The sequence below is a fragment of the Ixodes scapularis genome, unplaced genomic scaffold, assembly GCF_016920785.2.
Source record: "Ixodes scapularis isolate PalLabHiFi unplaced genomic scaffold, ASM1692078v2 PGA_scaffold0__279_contigs__length_252992795, whole genome shotgun sequence".
Classification (NCBI taxonomy): Eukaryota; Metazoa; Arthropoda; class Arachnida; order Ixodida; family Ixodidae; genus Ixodes; species Ixodes scapularis.
The window spans coordinates 85354831-85376724 of record NW_024609835.1 but is presented as its reverse complement, the minus strand read 5'-3'; the positions used below and the strand labels follow the sequence as shown (position 1 = coordinate 85376724).

Below are 21894 nucleotides of genomic sequence, written 5' to 3'. Positions count from 1 at the left end.
TAAAAAAAAGATAAATCTGCTTATATGACAAGATCATAACAGGTGAGAAAAAAATTGTCCCTTTCGTCCATTAACGTGGCAAAGACAGTGGTAATGTATGATGTGATGCAGCGCCAAGCTTGATGCTCAGCGCGGCATAGCATTCTTCGACGATTCTCTACACAAAAAAAAAGCGGAAATTAAAATCACTTGCAAACTCTGTACCTTGTGGATTTCGAGCTTTATTGTACACAAGGGCACCGACCGGCGTTGCGCGTTGTAACGAAGATATGAAGGTAACCAGCACTCGAGCAAGGGCAACTACGAACAAAAATGAAACCAAAATAAATGACTGGCATCGTTTTAGAGGCCGAGAAATAATCACAGCGGAAATATTGCGTTACTGTGAAACCTTTTACTCTGCTAAAGCTGATTTTAAAGATGCGACCAGGTGCTCTTTGGCGGTGCATGGCGCGCGGGTTAGCCTCTCGTCGAGAAACACTGGGCAGCGCGTACCGCAGCAATCCCGTGACGTCACGTCGCGGTGGTGCTGCGGTTGATTACGCACCTTGTACAGCGTGCCGCGCAGCACCGCTGTGACGTTACGAAGTGGCCGTACAGATGATGATCAGTGTTGCCATTCCTCTGTGCCAGATAGTTTCGGTTATGTCATTGGCACCCGAAACCAAACTCTGAGCCGTAATATTCATAAAACTACGCACATTATCTAGAAAAAAAAAAAAAAAAAACATTACTGCCTTAGCTGAAAACAGTCGTAATTCTAGATACGAAAATATTGACAGTATAGTTGCCGTTTAACCCATCGCCACTTCCCTTCACTGTTTTTCTTGGCTTTCTACAGGGTGTCACAAATGAAAATTTACACGGTCTTTTTTATCGCAAAAATAAACTAGGCATCGCCGAACGCTCATTCTCCGCTCAAAGGTAGAGCTAGAGGTCACAACCAGATGCCAAAGTTTCAGCCCGAGCCGATAACTTAATCAAAAGTTATGAGTGATTTTCTGAAAATTTCAATGGGAAAATGGAGCCCATTTTTGCCCGTTTTCGGTTTCGGGTGCCATAGAGCCCCATGTGTTTGAAAACTCCGTCGGCCACCATTTTCCCATTGGAATTTTCAGAAAATAACTTATAACTTTTGATTAAGTTAACGGATCGGGCTGAAACTTTGGCATCTGATTGTGACCTCTAGCTCTACCTTTGGGCGGAGAATGAGCGTTCGGCGATGCCTAGTTTATTTTTGCGGTAAAAAAGACCGCGTAAATTTTCTTTTGTGACACCCTGTATATCGTTCTTCCTCGGGAAGCTCGAAGCTCGCTCTTTTAGCTTTTTGCATAGAGTAGAACGTCGCTCTATTTCGAACCCGTGATGTGACCCGCAATAGGGGAGTAATCCGAATGTATTCGAGCAGGTATTTCAGCTGGCACTCAAGTTTAATTAATGAGGAGACGAGTGCTGCCTCAGTTTTTGGCTAGCAGTTGGTGTTTCGAGTTCCGTTTCAGACGTTCCAACCGGAAATGATTAAGTGCCAGCCATACAATACATTAGGTTAAAGTTCTTGTTTTTGGTGTAATTCGTGATGAGAGTTATGAACCATGATTAAAAGCGTTAAAAAAGGCGAACGCAAGAGAGAGCGCCTGTGTGTCTGTTCTCTCGTGTTCGTCTTTTATAGCGCTTTGAACCATGGTTTAAACCGCATTTTGTGTTAAAGGGGTACGGAAACCAAACTCTGAAGCTCATCTATTTGCTTAAACATGAAGTGTCTTAAAGTAGAACTTCACCAACACCACTATTTTGTAGACAAACGCGAGAAAACGTATTTGAAACTTAATAAAACGATAACCGTAATCCACCTTGTAGATAGATGTCTGTGATGCTCCGATGGAATGTCTTGACGACTAAATGTTAGTAAGAGCAGCGCCACAACGGGAAGTACGGTCTTTCACAGAGCTGGCTAAATTACTCATATTTTGTAATTAAATTACATTACTAATTTCTTTGCTGAAAATTGCTGAAATGTAATTAAATTACATTACAAATTACCACAGCCAGAAAGTAATTAAATACCATTACAAATTACTTTTAAAAGTAATGACATTACTTTCGCATTACTTTTGTATAATTTTAAATATAAAGGAGCTATTGATATCTTCCTTTTACAGATAACTTTATTTACATTATTTACACAGTTCACAGCACACAGCTAGAACTCTCTGTTGCATGTTTACCGATGGACAGAGGAACGCACGCGACTGATCCGTTTCCCACCCCAACCCGGACAACTACCAGGGTCCTTAGTTCGACCTACTTCCCCTCCTTCGTTTCCCGAGAATGTCGAGCAGAAAAGCTCGAATGGCAGGCACTTACCAGCCCTATTTCTCACAGTGGAAGATAACACAGAGAGGGTACGCAGCATGCATCAGAAAAAGTAAGCGGGAACTTTCAAAAGGGGCCCGAAAACGTCGAATGCAAAACCGCAAAACATAGGTAGAGAATTGCGCTGAGCGGGTTTTCACAGTTTAAGAGAGTGGCAGAAAATGTCTAGCTGATGGCGGGCGCGAGAGTCGCACCAGCCGCATGAGCATCAGCAACGTAGCGGCGGCCGAACAGCGTTTTTTGGAAAGGTGTAGAGGAAAAAGAAAAAGTAAAATAAAAAGAAAAGCGCTCTTGTGTATTGTGGACACAAAAATATGCCTGGTGCGAAAAAGTAATTAGGTAATTTAATTACAATTACCGTCGCTGGAGTAATTCATTACATTACTAAATTACCTGCTACAAAAAGTAATGAATTACACTACTAATTACTGGGACAAGTAATTAAATTACTGTAATTTCATTACAGTAATTACATTACTGCCAGCTCTGGTCTTTCATAAAGATTACTTAGGCCTGAACGTGCTTTAAAGAAGAAAGTAATGGCAGAATTGGCCACTATTCGTTTTAGTTTCGGGTGGTCTTCCTGGCAATGGTTGCTTGGGGTGGTTTGGGGATTGTCCACCTGTCTCGATGACGGAATGGCCTCTTTGGTCGACTGCAACGAACTCCATCGTTACGAAGTCAACACAGCTACCACCGTTGCTGAAAGGATACGACCCGCACGGCTCTGCAAAGCGGCGCTCATGTAAACGAATCGCTGCAGTGTTTTGCGTGGCTTTGGAGATGAAGGAGGGAGCCGACTTCCCAGGGAGACACGTTTGAACTTAAAGAGTGTCCGAAAGATCTACGTAAAAACTTGTTCGCACTGGGAGCGGAACCGCACTGGCACCGCGTTGTCGGTAATAGAATCGGGAACGATCTTTTATAACCGATTTCATGAACTGCAGGGCCACTAGATAATCGCAACTCGATGCTGACGTGATGCTCGGCACAGAAAGATTGCGCCGGCATTGAGTAGCTCTCAACAACTGCCCTAACTCGACATGTGTTGGCGTACCGTTGAATAAAATTGGCATACTAAAAGAAGTGTACGCACACATGTCGCGAAGGCAATTCATATGGCGTTTGTTTGAGCTCTGTAACACAAAAAGGAGATATAATCAAGGAGTGTCCCTTTTCGACGACAGCGTTCGCCACCGCCTCATGTAAAAAAAGCTAAGGACGGCGAGGGGACAGACGGACCTTCTTACCCGAAAATCGAGGTCAGTGTTCAAACTATTCATAAGAGAAGGGTTCACAAAGGTCGCGCAGGCATATTCCATTCAGCAAGCCAGCCGATAGCGTGCAGATGGTCTTGTCCTGAGTCGCCGAATCAACGTTACGTCAGATTGCCTTGCTAAACCTAGCGTTCCTGGAAAGTCTTTGGCGGTTGCTTTGTCGGTGGGATCACTGTCGTTGTAGCTTTTTCAAATATCCTTGGTTCCAGCCTTTGTCTCCGCCGCGCCGTTCACTTTCAGGAATTTTTTTTCTTCTCTATTTTCTCGCACTGCTTGAAGTCCGGACGCGCACAGAGGGCACACAGGATGTTGACCGTCGCGACGACCTAAGCGAGCGATTTAGCCGACGATGTGGATTTGGTCATGAAAAGTGCGTAAACCTCTGGATCTGTCGTAGGCGTGGTCGTACGATTTTATTGTAGCTTACAAAAAATGTCTTTCGCTTAGCGAGTACGGATTTCTTTAGTTTTCTTGTAAGATCGTTTCGTGAAAAAGCATTGTTACCTGTTGCGGACGACGAAGACATGGCAAAGGGGTCATGGAGATACGACTAGGCCGAATCGCTCTAGGCCATCATGCCCACTGGTGATGTAGCGGCTTCTTTGTCGTCATCATTCGCGCTCGTCGCGTTGGTCGTCCATGGCGCACTCGAGGAAGCACCGCCCGCTCCGTCGGCTCTGCGATATGCTTCAGCCCTCGGGTAGTTCGTCTAAGCGAGATTGTAACGTGTTGACGCCTCCAAGTAGCAAAGCTTGCAACCACGGTACGCTTGGCCCTGCAGGGTACGATGACGTCAAAGCCGCGCCGGACCTGCTGGAGCTCGTGAGATGAATCGCACTCTTCGATGGCTGATTTTGAAGCGCTCGCCGAAATACCGCCATTTAGAACGCACAATATAGCCATCCGCTTAAAATACAACCATGCCATTATCAATGACAGGTTTAGCTGATCCCATTCGACTTATTTATCGATGTCTTTTTTGTATAATTCAAGTTTAGATTCAGTATCTCTTTGAAACAAATATTTACATAGCGACACAGATATGCTCAGTTCACGGTCTGTTTATAGCCCCCTCCTTTGAAGCGCGTTTTATGTGTCGTACATTTTTTTATTCTCACGTACGTCCAGGGTTATTATTAAAGTGAAGGCGCTCGCGCACCAGAATACACATCGTGAAAACTTTTATTTCTTTCGTCACAAGTCCCTCGTCAATTTCTTTGATTCTTTCTTTTACAACTTCGAGTAGGCAACCCAACTGTTTGGTGGCGTCGGAATCTCAAGAACCTTTCAATCATTTAGCACAGAGAGCTAGAAGCCCTCATTGGAAGTCGTCAAAAAAAAGAAAAGGAAAGCCAGAGTGGAAGGCGTGTGCAATGGTCGGTTCCTCTCTCGAAGTGGTGGGCGCAAATGGACGGGAAAAAAAGAAGCGGAGGAGGGAACGCTGCTGGAGTGTCGAACAAGCGGGATCGGCGAGACCGAAAACGAGATAAGAGAACGATGACGCGCGGAGTAGGGAAGGGTGTTTTTCTCTCTGGCCGAGATATCTGCCGTTTCTGGGAGCGCTAAGAGGCACTCCCCAACTGGGAAAGAATGCAGTCGCTCTGCGGGGGCCAGGAGCCAAGAAAGCGTTCTGGCCTTTGGCCGAAAACATTCCCTTCTTCAAGTCGTAGCAGGTTCGAAGGAGCCGCGACTTGCTTGAGTTATTGCCCATCGACCGCTTTCTCATACTAATCGGTCCGAATTCTTTCACGCTAATGGCGTGTACTGCGCGTTCTTCTGGTTGTCCGGGTGCCGGCAAAGGATTGGGCGCATTCATTCTTCGACTTCGGTGTGCGACAGAGGAGGTTCGGGAGTCTTTAGACTACCTCGCGGTTTATGTTTGAAAAGAATTTTACGCCTTTTATTTTACGATTATTTTCTTTTTGAGATGAGAGATGAAAAAAGAACATCTTTTCATCTTCCATCGTGTTCCCCAGGCAGAAATTAGACAACAGGGGAAATTACACTGCAGGTTAATTTCTCTGTCTTTGTGCCTTCTTACTTTCCTGCTGCTCTCAGTAGCTTCTGGAAGCTCGCCTATTATTTGTGAAAACTCTAATTTTATAGCAAACAAATATATATATATAGTATCACATATTTTTTTATGCTTGGTCTTAGTTTTCAGGTACATCATGACTGGATTGGTTTCGAATGGGAATAATATAAGTATTATACGCTTGTGCTCATATTCCAGTTCTTGGCTGGGAGTCCTGAATTGAGGTAATGATGGTGCTAGGGGACTTAACACGTATAGACGTGACGTGGTACTGTCACTTCCACAGTAATCAGGGTTTTATAGTGAATGGCCTGCTGTGTTATCATGAGCGAATCGCCCCATGGCTTATATGAACGAGTTCAGAAACATAAACCCCATTGTTTCTGCAGGCGCCCTAGTCTGAACACTTGGCGAAAGAGTCGCCGAAGAATTCGACCGCTGTGATTGGCCATGGCCAAGGTCCAGCGCTGCCCTGGCCAATCATGGCTGCCAGACTCCTCGCTGACTTTTTTGCCAAGTGTCCAGATTAGATCTCAAGTACTTACTCAAGACACGCAAACTTCGTCGCGTACTCAGCAGCACCGCACACATATATGGCAGCCAATGAATAAATCTGGCTGGTGCTCTATTCGTTCAAGAACGGAGAACGTACTCGTGAATGTAATGTTTGCAGGCGTGCGATTGCACTACTTGACTGTACAAATAAACAAATAGAGATATGGCGGTGATCAGGCTAATTTTATTGAAAAAAGAGCAGAAGATGCTCTATTCGTTTCTCCAACGCCTCATAGATGGCGGGGCAGAGGTCCCTAAGGTGGTGGAAGAGACGGGGATGATTTTTCAGGATTTCCCGTGCTCTTGCTCGCTGAAGCTGATCAGTGTGAAAAAAATTAATTTATTTGGCTATAAGTACGAAACGCTGAGAGAAGGAGCATATCACAGGTGACGGAGATGTTGACGCCAGTTAAAAAAATTAGCATGCTTACTTTTAAAAGTTGCGAAGCGGAAACATTGAAATTCCTTTTTCAACGCACTCGCCTTTTCCGTGAAACGCTCACGATGAACGAACATGCCGACCAGAACCATTCGGTAGGGGCAGCACCAAGGTCGGCAGCCACCGCCACCGTCTCCGCCGCCGTCCCCGATCATCTGGTTCTTCGTTCGTCCGCGAGAGGGCTTGCGGCGTGCTGGAGTTGCGAATAGACAATCCAGCAGCAGTTCTGGATTGTCTATTTATGCAAAGCAGGCGTCACACTGATTATACTAGATCATACAAAAGACAGTCAGCATACAAATGCGAATGCGACTCACCGCAAAATCCTTGCTTCGAATGCCGCCTTGCAATGAGTTGAAGGATAAACTTGGCTCGGTGGCATTCGAACTGCGGATGTCGCAGTGACTGGCGTTTGCAGACTCTATTTTGTATGATTTATGAGAAGTGTGACCCCGGCTAAAGTGACTGAAGCACGCGGCACGAATGTTACCACTGAACATACTCAGAAAGAGATTCTTATTCGTAAATGTGAAGGTGCAACGTGTGTTCCGATTTTACGTCCGTGCAACTTCCCATGCGCTGCTTCAGCGCCCTATAGGGGACGCCACTACCGGGCAAAAATGGCGGTCTAACGCAGGTCGTGCCGTGCCATGTGTCAGCCCAACGCACACGCATTGCGTTTAAAATGATTTTCCCAGCTTTTTATCCTCCAGGTTTCGAACCTGTGGCCATGTTTCGTCGTAAGCGACCTTGCAGAGGCTTGACCTTCTTCGAGAAAGCGAAGGAAAAACTGCCTACCGTCCCTCCACGGTGCCCATGAACGTTGATGAACGCGGAATGTCCGGTTCCCGCGGTTGCCAATAAGGTTGTGGGAAGAGCAACCTGGCAACAAGGTGATACTGCAATTGCGACAGAGTCACGGGGACAACCGTTCTATCACGAAAACCTCCGACAAGATGTAATCACGCGGAAGCCACAAAGGACGAGCAGAAATCCCGAAAGGTCCTGTTCCGGCCAGTTCAGTGTTTTTCCACTGGTTGCCGTCTGCTTTGCTGGAGTCTCGAATAGGGCGGCCTACAGTTTGTAGATGTGAAGAAACAAATAATCAATATGAAACAGTATTGCGCAATGTGCCTGGCTTGCGATTCTTATTTTCAAAGTAACTACGTCGTTGCTCCGTAGTAAATACTAGGGAACATTCCTTCCGATACGTACTTTGTCAGTAAATAATTTTAAACTTGTATACGCCGCAGTTGTTTTGGGAGTGGTGTCCCAAATGCCGCCTTTGCGCAATCCGCAGAAATCGCCTGGGACTGAGAGTGTGCATCTAAAATTTTTCGGCATTTTTATTTCTGAAAATTAAAATCTGTTTTCCGTGATGCGCATTGAGTAAACAAAGTAATTTTTTCGTCAAAATCTAAAACGGTAATTGGACATGGTCGGTTGAACTTATCTATGAACAGGCTATGAACCATTCCAGAGAAGGGCTTCTGGTCGCTGCAAGTTTTAGCATTCGTGCGTATGGCGAGTGCTCTGCTCGATCTCCGTACCGACGAATATGTGCGTGCTTGGCTGTGCGGATTGGGCGCTGGACTGTGATCTTGTAAAACATCAAGCGATGTTTTACAGAATGGATAAAAACGACAGTGCTTCTCCTTTTGTGCTTAGCCTCCAGCACGTGCTTGTTGCCCTCCGTCGTACCTTGGCTGCGCGTGTATGCTCGATGCTAAGGAGACACCGAAGTTCTATCGAATGCAGGAGGCTCGCGTTGAAGGTGGGGCAACTCAAACATCTCCCTGCTGTTTTCAACCTGTCAGTGACTAGAGTAAATATTTGATCGCAGCCATAATTTTGCTCAGGCAAGAAGTATATGAGCGACTGCAATCTATAGCCAAACACATGTTCCCGGAAGTGCGGCACGTCCTTGCAAGCATGGGGTTTCAGTAACACAAGTACGTTAGCTATTAATTCTCTCAGGTGCGACCAATAAGTTTCGAAAATAGTTATAGACAAAACAAAGTACTTATTTCGCTAATGCTTATTCCTATCTCTCTCAAAAAAATCCCCTCGCGAGTCACTACAGCGCTCCCACCGCTTTTGTCACTTTAGAAAAACTCCTTGGAAGTCTCCATTTTTAAGCGTGTCACGACGCTTTCAGATTCGTGCTGTATCTCGTCCACGGTAACCCTACAGCTTGCTTGGAAGAAGAGCGTGTTGGTTCAAGTAATGAATTAGGAAAGAATAAACAATTAACACTGGGACGACACAACCATATCTTTCAACTAGCAACATACGATTGAAATTTCCCACAGCGAGCAGCCTACTAAACCCAGGAGGAAAAGGGGGAGAAGTGGAGATAAAAAAACGCGAAGAGCAAGTCAGAGAGGTGGGTTTTTCTCGGATTTTAGAAATTTTCGTCAGAAGGAGGGAAGGGTTTCACACGTTGTTGTTTGCTGTGGTCATGGCAAAGGACTCTATGATCTTAATGCCGATTCTGCTGTTATGCCTCCCCCCCCCCCCTCCCCCCCCCCCCCCCTAGGATTTTTGTTTCTTCAAAGAGGGAAGTTGCTAGCTGAAAGATATGGTTGTGTTGTCCCAGTGCTAATTGTTTATTATTTTTTCACCCATCCATAACCCTCCAGCTTGAGCTCCAACAATGAAAAAGACGTTGACGTTGGTAAAAATGTCCAATTCTCGTTCGCGTTAAGTTCCTTGATACTCTCACCTTTTTAGGGGCATGTGCCCCTGGAAGGTCTCCCCCGTCTATGTTCATCTTCCAGTTCCAAGTTTGACGTAGATATTGATATTATCTCTTTGCAGTAGTTTGCAATGAACGTGGTCAATAAAACGCGTGTAGCCCTGCACCAAGTGGTCACAAAACGACTTTCCTTGGCGCAATATTAAATAAAAATCACTGGATTTGACAGCTACGCAGCTATAGTCATTCACAGAATGAGAACGGCAGGGCGTGTCTTTGAAACAGTCGGCCTGCAGTACGCGCTTCGTGCCTACCGACGTGCTTTAACTGCGCGCGCGCTCGTGAGGAACACGACACGCCGACACGTTGTTGAAGCCAAGAAGCTCGCGCTGAAGGCGAGAGAACTAAGCTCCTTCCTGCCATTCACGCCTTGTCAGTGAGCATAGATTTTATTTTTTTTAAGGGCGCCACTATTTTTAGAATTGCGGCGCCGACGACGCCGTCTAGCGGCTTAAAACTTGAAATACCGGCTGGTTCTGGCAACACCGCTATCTGGGTAGGCAACGGTAATATGGGTATGGGGGGGGGGGGGGGGGGGCGACTTGGCTAGGCTTGGTTATGGTGGGCTGTAACTTGACTCAAACTTGTACGGTTGAATTCAGCTGGCTCAGGCCATCATCACCTTGCCTCCTCAAAATATTCACCACTACGAAGGTATATATGAAGAGCTTAATGATGTGTATGCAGGTAAGCTCTCGGTATGGGAGTGCTGCATCTTGAGCGGTGGCCCGTAGAAATTTACTTACCCTTCACATGCCATGAAGCAATCGCATACCTTGCAGTTATAATCTCTAAGGAGCACGTGCACCGTGTTGGAATCGGGCCTCTTGCCTTAGACGAAATAGGTGTGAGCATAAACGTGACCATGAATCTTATATAAAGACCTCGCGATTCAAGCTCACAATCGACTGACGTCCTAAATAAGAGTCCCCGGGGAAAAGGTGAAGCTCAATAACAATGCAGCCATACTCGCGCTGCAGCTTCCTGTGCTCATTGCTTACTTTCCGCGGCTGTTCTTATGCCTATTAGAATTATGTATGCATTGGACGACGACGCAGTGATAGCAAGGCAACCGTAGAATTTCGGAAAGTCTAACACAGTAACAAGAAGCCCTGGGAACTAACTCACGCACGACGTGAATTTCTAAGCCTTTTCGCCCATACCCTTGGCAGATACATACGCTGTGTCAGCGGGCAATTCGATAAATCACCAAGTAGTTACACGCTGGTATGACGTAATGCGAAAAGCTGGAAAAGGCTGGAACATTTTTGATCGCACCTCGTCTATACATTTTTATAATGACCTAATGATTACACATTTACAAGCCGACGTGCAATCACCACATCCTAGAGACGCGTCTTCAATCTTTACCTGAGTAAGCAAAACAAGAAACAAAAAGGAAAAAAAAAAGAGTTTGTATGGCTTCGTGTTTACCCGCAGCTGTCGAAAAATACATAAAATAGCATAAGCCAACACACCTTGCGACATTTTGGATTTAGTAGTGTTGACTTTCGGGCAGGCAATAGAACGCCCCGCCCCGATGGACAATAAATGTTACCCAGAAATGACACAGAAAACAAAAAAAAAAAAAAGAAAAAAAGAATATGTCGACTTATCAGCCATACCCGACAGGGTCCTTGACAGGCCTTTGTCTCCCATTGCGTGCCACATGTTGACACTTTTATGAGATTTATTCGCAGGACGCGTCTCAACCTGGATTTCGTCCTACTCTAGGAAAAGCGCGATGCCTTACTGCGTTAAGGCTCCGGGCGTTCACGTGTGTTTCTCGCGCTCTCGCTTATATTTTTATTTTTATAACGTACGCCCGCTCCACTTGCGCGCAAGCGAGCAAAGCATTCTGACGGGATTCTAGACACGTTTATGTCCCATACCAAAAAAAAAAAAATAAATAAATAAACGTAGCATAAAGTTTTCCTCCCCATCTTCCCCACCAGACTGTTTCCTATTCTATTCGATATCCCATATTGTATCTCCTTATTTGAAACGTCGCCTTATTGCGTTTATATCGCACATAGTAATTTCTTATAGCTTCGCGGTGAACGGATCGGAGAAATAGAAGACGCGTTTTACTTTTTCATTTTTTCGTTTTTGTCAGATTCTAACGGAGCAAGGGACAGAAGCCCCGATTTTCTCAGCCCGTCTTCTGAGCCCGGAAGCATTCGCAAAAAGGCAAGCTGAGGCTGCGCCAACGGCCCCAACGATGATGTAAAAGAGGTGAAAAGGAGCCGCGGCCAATTTCAAGCTTCAACCAACACTTTTTTTCTAACGAGACATCTTGAGTGGCGTCCTCACCGCGGTGTCTTGGTGGGCCTCGCGTATCTGTCAGCGTGCAATTTCCAAGACTCCGCTAACCCATTTCACTTGACTGGAAACACTGAAGCGCCTGATTGAATGGAAGACGCTGTCAACAATGGAAGCTTCGCTAGCTCTCCTCGAGGTCATGCTAGCTTTTACCACCCTTTTGTGTTGAGAGCCTATTTTAACAACTGGGACCCTTTCCGCTTACTGTGAATCGCTCCTTAAATGGTGTCAATCTTGAGATGCTTACTTAACAAAGCGTCTTACTTATATTGTAACACTTTATGCCTGCCAGCTGCAGGTTTTTAGAACACAAGGGTGTTCTAAAAAAAGGAAAATTTTATCTTTCTATAAAGGCACCTAATTACAGATTACGAGCAGAAATCACGTGATTAGTGTAACAGCCCGATCAAAGTGTGGTTGGATGTTAAGTATATTGAAAGGGCTGCGATGCATTTTACGTTAAATATGTATATTTCTAAAAAAAAAAAATCTCGGAAATAACAAAATAATCGTGAGAATCTCGCTCGCGCATTAATTTTAAGGTTGCACAGAAATGCCAACATTCCAATCACAGAACTATGAAATAATGTGAAACCTTTTGCAGTTATGTCGTGATTGCATGGTTTGTATATTTTCAACGCTACTCTCATACCTCAAACAAATTGACAGCCAAGCAACAACTTCTGGGTATTTACTAAAGGGAAAAGGGCTTGATGCTCCCTTCTCATTGGCGTCTACATTTTCTGGCTATAGACCTTTCCAGCGGCAGTCTCGAACGAAGCGATTTCCAGCGCGCGTCCCTGGTTTTGAGAGTGTACGCCAGTGTTGCCCGACTGCGCTGAGCTGTGGGTTTTCTCGTCAGTAGGCTGTGGCAGCCTGCGTAGGAGCAATTTTGAACGCTGGTTGCGGCAAAATCACCTTGCTTTATTTTTTCTTTTGTGTTCTATGGTGAAGGGAATTTCCCGAAGTTATTAAGAAAGCGTTGAACTATTTTCGGGAACAAAAACAAACAAATGAAAGCTATTTTCAGCGAGTCCGTGCGCGACAGAACAAATGCAACTGGGACGTCTGTTTCCTTTTATGCTGATCTTTTTTAACGGCACCATACACTCAGCCGTGCCAATCTACAAAGATCTTAACTGCGTAACATATTTGACCACACCAGAGGATAGCCGCACTGCATGGGTATTTCCCGCTCACAATATGAAATTCAACGAGTCTAATCAATCAAACAACATATATTGTACGTACCCTACGGTGCCGCGTTATCCGAACAGGATTTGAGAAAGGTCTCAAATAACACAGCATATCCAATATACCGTGTCGACGATAGTCACTTCACGACGATCGGACGGAATCCGGCTTGTCTTGGGGTACGTTTTAAAGAATAATGTTTTTTTTTTTTTTTTTTTTACACAGCACTAAAGCAAATGAACGAACGTGTCTATTCAATCATTCAACCACCAGCTCGCCTGCACACTCACCGTCTTTTCACTAATAGTGTCTATTCAGTTCCCATACCCCGGACCCTATCAGCTACTTCTCGCCAAGACCGGGAACATAGCCGGGAAGGCTTTTCGGAATTATCTCAACAGAAATAATCCTCGAAGAACGTCGAACGGCCCGCGTCGCGGGCTGCTTGACGTTCGCTCTCTTCGTTCGTTTCCTGCGAAGGTCCAGCAGGCTACGAGCCCTGATATTCCCTGGTTCTCACAGTGGAAGATTACAAAAACACGACAGCATCCTGAACAGACAAATAGAGTAAACACTTTTAAAGGCCGACGTACACTTCGCGCTTTCCACATTTGCCCTTCACCTTCTTTCCTACATCCTCTCCACTTTTTACCTCGCCCCAACTTGGCTCCCCTCGCAGATTAGGAGAGGGGAGCGCTGACAGCCCTGCAGAAAACCGAGGTTGTACGTCGGCCATTAAAGACCGACGTACAACCTCGGTTTTCTGCAGGGAACATAATCCTCTTAGCGCTCCCTTCTCCTAAGCTGCGAGGGGAAGCCAAGTTCGGGCAAAGTAAAACGTGGAGAGGATATAGGGAAGGAGAAGACGAGCAAAAGTCGAAAGAGCGAAGTGTACGCCGGTCTTTAAAGGCGCATTCCCACCGGCGATGTAAGCAGTCGCGTGATGCGACTAGATCGCATCGCAAAAAATTAGATCTTCACACCGGCGTGCGCGATGAGCGAGTCCAACGCGTCCAACACCTTCGTTGGCGAGTCGTTTCTCAAAAACTCTCGCTCCGAACGCCGTTGATTGGCTCAGCCGCTCCGCGACTGGATCGCATCGCAAAAAAGTCGGGTCGACTAGCGACTGCTCAAATCGCGTCGCTTTTTGCCTGCGATGGTCGCTTTTGCGATGAAAGTTATCGTGCGACTAGATCGCATCGCCGGTGGGAACGCGCCTTAAGGAAAGCCGGCGAATTCCGAACACACAATGCAGGTGGGGAGTCGCGCTGACCGGTTTCCACAGCTCAGGCGGGTGGCAGAAATTTTTGGTTGATAGGGGTCGCTCGAGTCGCAAAATGGCGGCGGCCAGCGAGCTGTTTCTGCAAAGATCTATACAGCACGTGGAGTTTTTATTTACGGCATTCTCATAAACTTTATACCACAACTATAATCCTTGTCTTATATTGCACTCATTTTTCTCGTCTTGAGGGCTCTTACAAGGTTCTGGACAAATAGGCGTGTGATCATAGACATTCACGCTTCAGGTACATCCCAGAGTCGCAAAAAAATATCAAAACGCGCAATTCTTTATGCAGAGCACCCTGTCTCTTTCACGGTTCTCAATGCAACGCCAATAACGGTCACGCGGTCCCATTTGAAATGTTGGGAAATATGCACTTTTTAATGGAGAATGTCACCACAAATGAACGCATAATTATATTTGCCCACGGAAATTTTGAAAACAGTGCCATTAGGTAATGAAAAAAAGAACACACCACCGCACAAGGTGGATTTCGGACAAGTCTAGTGTTCCACTCTGTAATTAAAAAAAATAAATATTACTGAACTTCTTTTCTTTCTTACATATATGATACTCGATAATTCCGTGTAATTTTTATTATTTGTTTTATTTGGTGTCATCTAGAAAGAACGCATTTAAAAACAACCGTCAAACTGCGTCAGAGGTTTTATAACAGAGAGTTAAAAATGATTGCGTCATGCGGCGAGTCAGTAGAATTTGTTAATTTAGCGGGCAACAGAAAACGTGGTTAACAGTGATGCAAACGACGTCACTGAGTTTTTGCCTCCTGTTGTCGATTTTTCTTCGGCTTCTTTTCTCCGTCTTATTCTCGCCTCGGGAGGGAGCGTAACCCGTTCCGTAAGATAGCATCCGGAATGCACCGTTAGAAAAGAACGTGAGGCAATAGGCAGAAACGAATTGTAACTATTTTTTATAAAAGGGCCCACAAGATAGAAAAACGACTAGAAAACGCTGATTGATATTTTTTTGAGTGATATTGTATACGGTTCAGCGTATAAGAAATACTAGCTAAAAAAGCCGGGGGGTGCGTGCAAGAAATTATTTTCTGGATAAAGAAAAACCGGTTTCAATGTTCACTTGCTGTCAATGTTCTCTATGTACTTAGTGCTAAATACAAGGCGCGGTACTAAAATTCGCACTGATACCATAAAGATGAACGCACACACAAAGAAAAAAACAAAGCTGCGGTCACGAGCGTCAGTGATGGTGTTGATTTTTTTCATATATGCGGCGCACAAGGGAACAGACCTCTCCCATTGATGAATGAGCTAAGGGATACTCTTCTCCTAGAAGTCCTCATTTTGGTTCTTGAGGATGTGGTCCACGTCAACAATCAGCTCGTCATCGTTCTCAAATATTTTCCCAAGTACTGCTTTACGCAAAAAAAAAAAAAAGAAAAAAAGAAAATGGAGCCGCTGGGTGAAATGTTGGCTGAATAGGGGCGGGACATAGTTTTATAAAGTAACCGCATGCACCACCGACTGCTGCGCAGAATGAGCCGATGCGTTATGGTCGAGCAAACGCTCTCCTGTGGTCAATTTTCGGTGGTGCCAGACGGCTTCCCGTAATTTTAAGTCAGTAGGTTAGGGAAATATTTTCTTGCTACTTTTTGGTGCTCGCGAGCATGATATTTCCACAAAACGTTCCCCATCACGTTTCCCGATGATGTTTTTTGTCTTCGCCTTCTTCAGCGGTGGTGAATCCTCGCGATTCCGTTGTTCGCACTGTTGCTTCGTTTCGGGGTCGTACAGGTACACCCAGAAGTGATTCATGGTGGTCAGGCGACGATATAAGTCCTCACAGTTGGCTCTGCAAAGCTGCTATTGTTCCTTTGTACATCCCTTTCGGCGCTAGTTTCGTGCGGGCTAGAGCAATGGCGGTACCATGCGTGCGGCGACCGCCGTGATGTGCGATTCATCGGACACTGTGGGAGAAATCTTAAATGAGCTGAGACTGCAGGGAGGCAGGCTTGTCCCACCATGTAGACTGGGGCGGTACTCTTCATTTTTGAAACGAATAATGCGAACTTTATGACCACCCTTTGTATAAGGTAAAACCCTACCCCCGCATTTTTCTGTTATTCATAGTAGTATTAATTTTATTTTAGTCAATCTATCGGTCGATATTGGGGCTAAAAGAATTGTTTAGTTCGTGTTTTCCTTGACCGATATTTAATGAGAAATGCACCTGTTTAATTGTTCAAAGGATATAATTTATGTCTTTATTAAGAAGATCCTAAGACGGCAGAGGAATAGAAGCAATAAAACATGATGGATTTTACGGAAACTTAATATAAAAGAAATTACGTTTTACGATGTATTTTTTACACCTTTATTATCCAGACATCTGCGTATATAACGAAGATAAATGCTGAATATTGTAACATTTTTAACAAAAATGCTTCGATATTTAATGTTGATATCTGTCTGAAGAAGTCTATGGTAATTTTCGTTCCATTAGATATGCAGACCCCCTTGATAGAGTCCGAACTAAAGCGATTTAAGCAAACAGAGATGGAAGTATGGGGTGCGAATATTCAAACTAATCCAGCCTTCGAGACATATGCGGACCGAAAGTTTGTCTGCTTTTTTCGCAGGGGTTGTGGTGACGTCAGAAAGCCGGGCTCTGATTGGCTCTGATTGAAGGATAGTGGGTAGACCTCAAGGCATGCTTGCTTTGGGGCTTATCCACTACCCTTCAGTCAGAGCCAATGTGTGCTCGGCGTATATGTGACGTCACCACAACCCCCGCAAAAGAAGCGGACGAACTTGCGCTTCGCGTGGATAATTGAAGTTAAATTTTTCTGGAAGAAATATATGTACAAATTCTGGAGGGAGTTCAGTATATTTGAGATCAGTATAAAAATGTTGCTAACTAAGGTACGCAAAGGTAAGTGTCAGGAGATAAATACAATTTGAGCAGAAAGTGAGGACTTGAAAACAGCTGAACACTCAACAATTTATTGTAAAACAATTTTCCCTACAGTTCCCGAGGTGTCATTGATTCAGTGACGGCAATGCACAGCGAAGGAAGGACAGACATTAGAAACAACAAAACAGGCATATAGCAGGTTTAGAGGTGCCCGGAGGAAGTTTCTGAGGCCGCCTAAATATGGCGATAACTCAGTCCGCCGGCTCTACGCGTCCTAGAAATCCTTTAATCAAAACGATAGGCGGCCGCTTTCCCTAATAAAAACAACAACAACAACAATCAAAGATCGCTACAACATGAGGTCATCCCCGGCGATTGGAGAGGCAGTTTCGAAACCAGTACCACTGTCAGCTAATAGCAAGCGAAAGCTCCTCGCGCCCCCAAAAGGTAGAACCGCGGAGTGATATCTCGAAGGCCCGCGGCTCGTTGCCCATACAGCCCGGACTACGATTCAGCGCAGCGAGCGCGCGCTCGAGAACTGACGACCGGACATATCACTATCGCAAGGAAAAAAAAAAAAAAAAAGAAAACAACCATAGTACGACGTTTTTGAGTTAATTATTGCAGTATTATGTTGCCCCTCCGCTAAAATTACATTTTGCGACTACTCATATTTGCTTTCATCATCTACAAAATAATACACAGAGCATAATAACGGCGTTAGCAATCTCAGCGAAATGTCGCGTTTCTATTGGTCACATGTAGTCCTGGCTGCCGGAACAACGCTCGTTCCATCGCCGGAGATTGCCTTTGTGCGTTCGATCTTTGATTGTTTTTTTTAATAGGAAAATCAGCCACGCATCGTTATGACTTCTGGATTTCTAGGATGCTTAGAGCCGGCAGAGTAAGTTATCGCTATATTCTGGCGATCTCAGAAACCTCTTCATGGCATCGGTAAGTTGAGCTGTACATGTCCTTAGAGGGAGGTCAGCTTAAACATTAGACAAGCAGACAAAGTTTTTCTAATATTTAAGCTGACCTTCAAGCTGTCCTTCTTGTAAAAAAACGACATAATTAGGAAGCTGGAGTAATTTGAGGAAAAAACGCACCATTTTCTTTCTTTCACCTTCGAGAGGAAGAATGACATCTTTATCTGTCAATCGAAAATTCGAGTCAAGGTAGTAAATTATATCATCATCGAATGTTTGAAATACTTGGTTGTTCGTAAACCTTGTCTTTGGTCGCTTGAACGGGGCACCGACCATTGACGCGACCACTATCACTCAAAGCGATCGGACGACCTTACCTCACTCAAAGCTCTTAACGACGACTTAAATTTATTGTAGCGAAATGTGACTCGCAAATCGGATACAATGATTGCGTCATCACTTGCGTACACTTAGTGGGTAAGCAGACATTTCGGTTTCCTCTTCGTGACGAATCATTGTTAGTGCACGAACTCTTGCAATGTCTGAGGCACATCTCGCACTCTGAGCGTTTCAGGTTCAGACGTGGGCTTTCGTAAACATTCGTGGCACTATAGTCACAAAGTAAGCCACGCTGCAGAGTAACGATAGCACCAATGAATAGATGCTAACGGCTGTACCTTGAATAACAGGCGCTAGCTTGCGCCACCTGGTGTAAATCTTGGTGCTTGAGCTCACGCTTGCTCAGTTATCTGAAGTTTAATTTCAAATATCGAGAAACGGGTTTTCCGTCGTTCAAAAATGTTAAAACTGACGGCGACAAAGACAAACAATATCTTCTCCGCTTCCTGACACTGTGTCTAAAATACCGGGAACTCGCATGTTTCAATCGTCAATTACGCCTGCTCTACACAATGCGCCACAATGGCAGCTAACACAAGAAACGCGGGGAACGAAGTGCGGATAATTTAAGCGAAGCTAATTTAAAGCGGCTCCGGGAGCAGGAATTATGATCAAAACTCTTGACCGACTGCTACCCTCGATAAAAAAAGTCTGTGCGTCTACTTTCCCGCAGAACTTTCGGGGAGCCTATGACCGCAACTTACGGAGGCGGCTCAGCGAATGAGGATGTCGAAACATATGTCTAAGCCAAAAACCGCAGTCTCAGCTGTAACATTAGGCAATCCAAAACGTCACGCTTGCATTGCTTAATGTCACAACTCAGACTGCGTGCCTTGGTCTAAACATTAGTTTAGGCATCATCATTTGCTGATCAGTCTTCGCAGGTTGCCGTGATTGGCTCTCCAAGTGATGCGGGGGAAAGTAGACGCACGAGCTTTTTTTTACAGTGATAGGGATGCGAGTTGCAGAGCTTAATGCTGCACACTTCATAATTTTACATCGTCCCTGTTCATTCCGGGTAATTTGTAGATATGCTTATTTATAGTGTTCTGCATTCAATCGCGCTTCGACCAACTTAACCATACCTCAGACACCTACCCCCCCCCCCCCCCTCTCCCGAAAAAATAAAAGAAAAGGAAGAAAGGATAATGGAGCTGTGTGATATTTATTTTTCTGGCAATATGTTAGCCTTAATATGTCAGATCTCCACCACTTCGCTCACGTACATGCCACCTATTTAGTTATTAGTCATTTGTTGGGTTAAATGCCGCTTGATCCTAACACGCACACAGCAGCATGATTGCAATGAATAGTTAAAGAGAAAGTCAATATATTTAGATTATACGTCGCACCGGAGAATGGACGCATTATCGAGAAAGAAAATATCAATACTAGTGCGATCACATCCCAAGTGCAACACAAGTGAGAAAGACGAGAAGGAAACAAAGTGTACGTCGTTATTTAAATGAGAAACATGCCTTTTCCGGGCAGTCCAGAATATTTAATTAGTTTCTAAGCGTTCCGTAGGTTAAATTTGGTGAAACAGTCGAATAGGTTTGACCCCTTACCCGTTCTCTCTTCTCCAGCTTCTACTTGAACTTTTGATCGAAGATTTAACGCGAATGACGTCGCGAACGTGAAGAGGTACGACCAAAGGGGTGTATTTACCGCTGCAGCATGTGGTGGGAAATCCGATGTAGAGCGGCTGCCTTGAATGCACGGTCGAACGACTGAAGCGCTTCGGTAGTGACCCACAGGCAATAAGACTAAAATAAAATGCAACAAAATGAAGTGGCGTAGTATCTAATCTACATAGCGTGAACGTTTTTCTTTTTTGTTTTCGCATATATCATGCCGGCCATTTTAGATTTATTTTGAATCTGTGATACATTATGCTATTGGATTGAACTTCGCAAAAAATTAGGCGAGACATAAGTTTACGTCGTAATTCCTTCACGAATGCATGCCGGTCTAACAAATTTTCTAAAACCGATTTTAAAAAGGGAATGCAGTATTAGGATATTCGTTTAAGATTATTGCTTTGTTGATATTGTTTCAATCCTCGATGCCGCCTTCCACTGCAGAGTGGACTCTCGGAATAACGATTTGACTCCAACTACGCTCTATGTGCGTATAGTGGACGCTTTATCCGAACTAGAATTTTGTGAAGCGAATAAAACAACAAAATTTTAAACAAAAACATTGCTCAACTCACCTTAATGTTGTCCCCGCAAAGACAGCTCTGTCGGCTGCAGTTCCCTAGTCCTCTCGAACCACTCCGATGCTCCAAATCCACAATATCACGAACGTCCGTTCGTCTCGAAGACGCTTCTTCCGACACCGTTCTACAACTTTTCAAACTACGAGTGTTTCAGTCGTCAAACGTAGGTCCCCTCCACATCAGCGAGGCCAATTTTCTTTCCTGTTCTCGCAATATTAATAATCGGCCTCTACTCAGAGTCAGAGCACGAACGCTCTTAGAGCAGTTGCGAGCCGCCCTTCCATGAACCGCCCAGATGGACGAGCACTTCAGAAACACACGCACACAGGAGCCCGAATCACACACACGAAACGAAACTGGCGTTGAATCTACTTCCTTACGCGATCGCTCTTTCAAATCACGATGTCGGTACGAGCGGCGAAAACAAGAAAACGGCGCAATCTCTCGTTCGTGCCGAGACGCAAGCCAAGGAAGAACGTTGTCAGAAACAGCCAGAAGCGCCGCAGCGCGCGGAGCACAACAGCGATGGGGTTGGAAGAAAGCGCACGTGCGACCTGGGGAGCGGTTGAAGTGATGCGGATGCTGCGGATGTACGAGCTCTGGCGTTCCACGCCGAACCTCCCCTTCCCTCTCCCTACCCTATTGCTTCCCCTTCTCCATATTTTTCTCCCTTGCCCCCGTGCGCCCGCAGCGCCCGCGGCGGTACGGTGCGGGCGAAGCTCGAACTAAGTTTTGCCGGAGTGTGTCTGGATTGGGTCGGGTGGAGTTCATTTTCGATCTTTTGGGTTATGCCTCCGCGTTTCGCGCCGAGACGAGCTTCCGCAGGCAAGAGTTTGGTACAATTTAATTACTCCGGCTCACTGCACAGGTGCCTATCACGCCCGACTGCGGCACGGCTGTGCGCGGGGGCGTCCCCCCTCCGGTTTTATTAACTGGTCAGGAGGATTCGTTGGGAGAGCCATGATTACGACGAGTTCTGTCGTCGGAGCGCTAGGGGCGCCAGGGTTGACCGTTTTTGGGACCGTCAATCTAACGCCGCTGATGGGGCACCTTGCAGCCGGTGCCGGAGCCCGCGGGTGCGCACGCCCGGCGGGATTGGCCTTGGTTAACGAGATAGCCGAGCTGTGCGGATGCGGGGAACGCGGTGATTTCGTTCGCGAGTGCTTCGCAATTTTGATGCTTTTCGAAACGAATACCAGGTGGGCTGGCGGTTATTGT

General features: G+C 45.4%; 1 protein-coding gene across 1 annotated transcript in view; it reads right to left on the bottom strand.

Annotated features, from left to right (window-relative positions):
• Positions 1 to 21299, bottom strand: part of LOC115316492 (neuronal acetylcholine receptor subunit alpha-10) — a 686776-nt gene extending 665477 nt beyond the window's left edge. The window contains exon 1 of the mRNA XM_040218145.1: positions 20671 to 21299. The gene's annotated coding sequence lies outside the window, so the exon portion shown is untranslated. The remainder of the gene's footprint in view (positions 1 to 20670) is intronic.
• Positions 21300 to 21894: the final 595 nt, after the last annotated feature.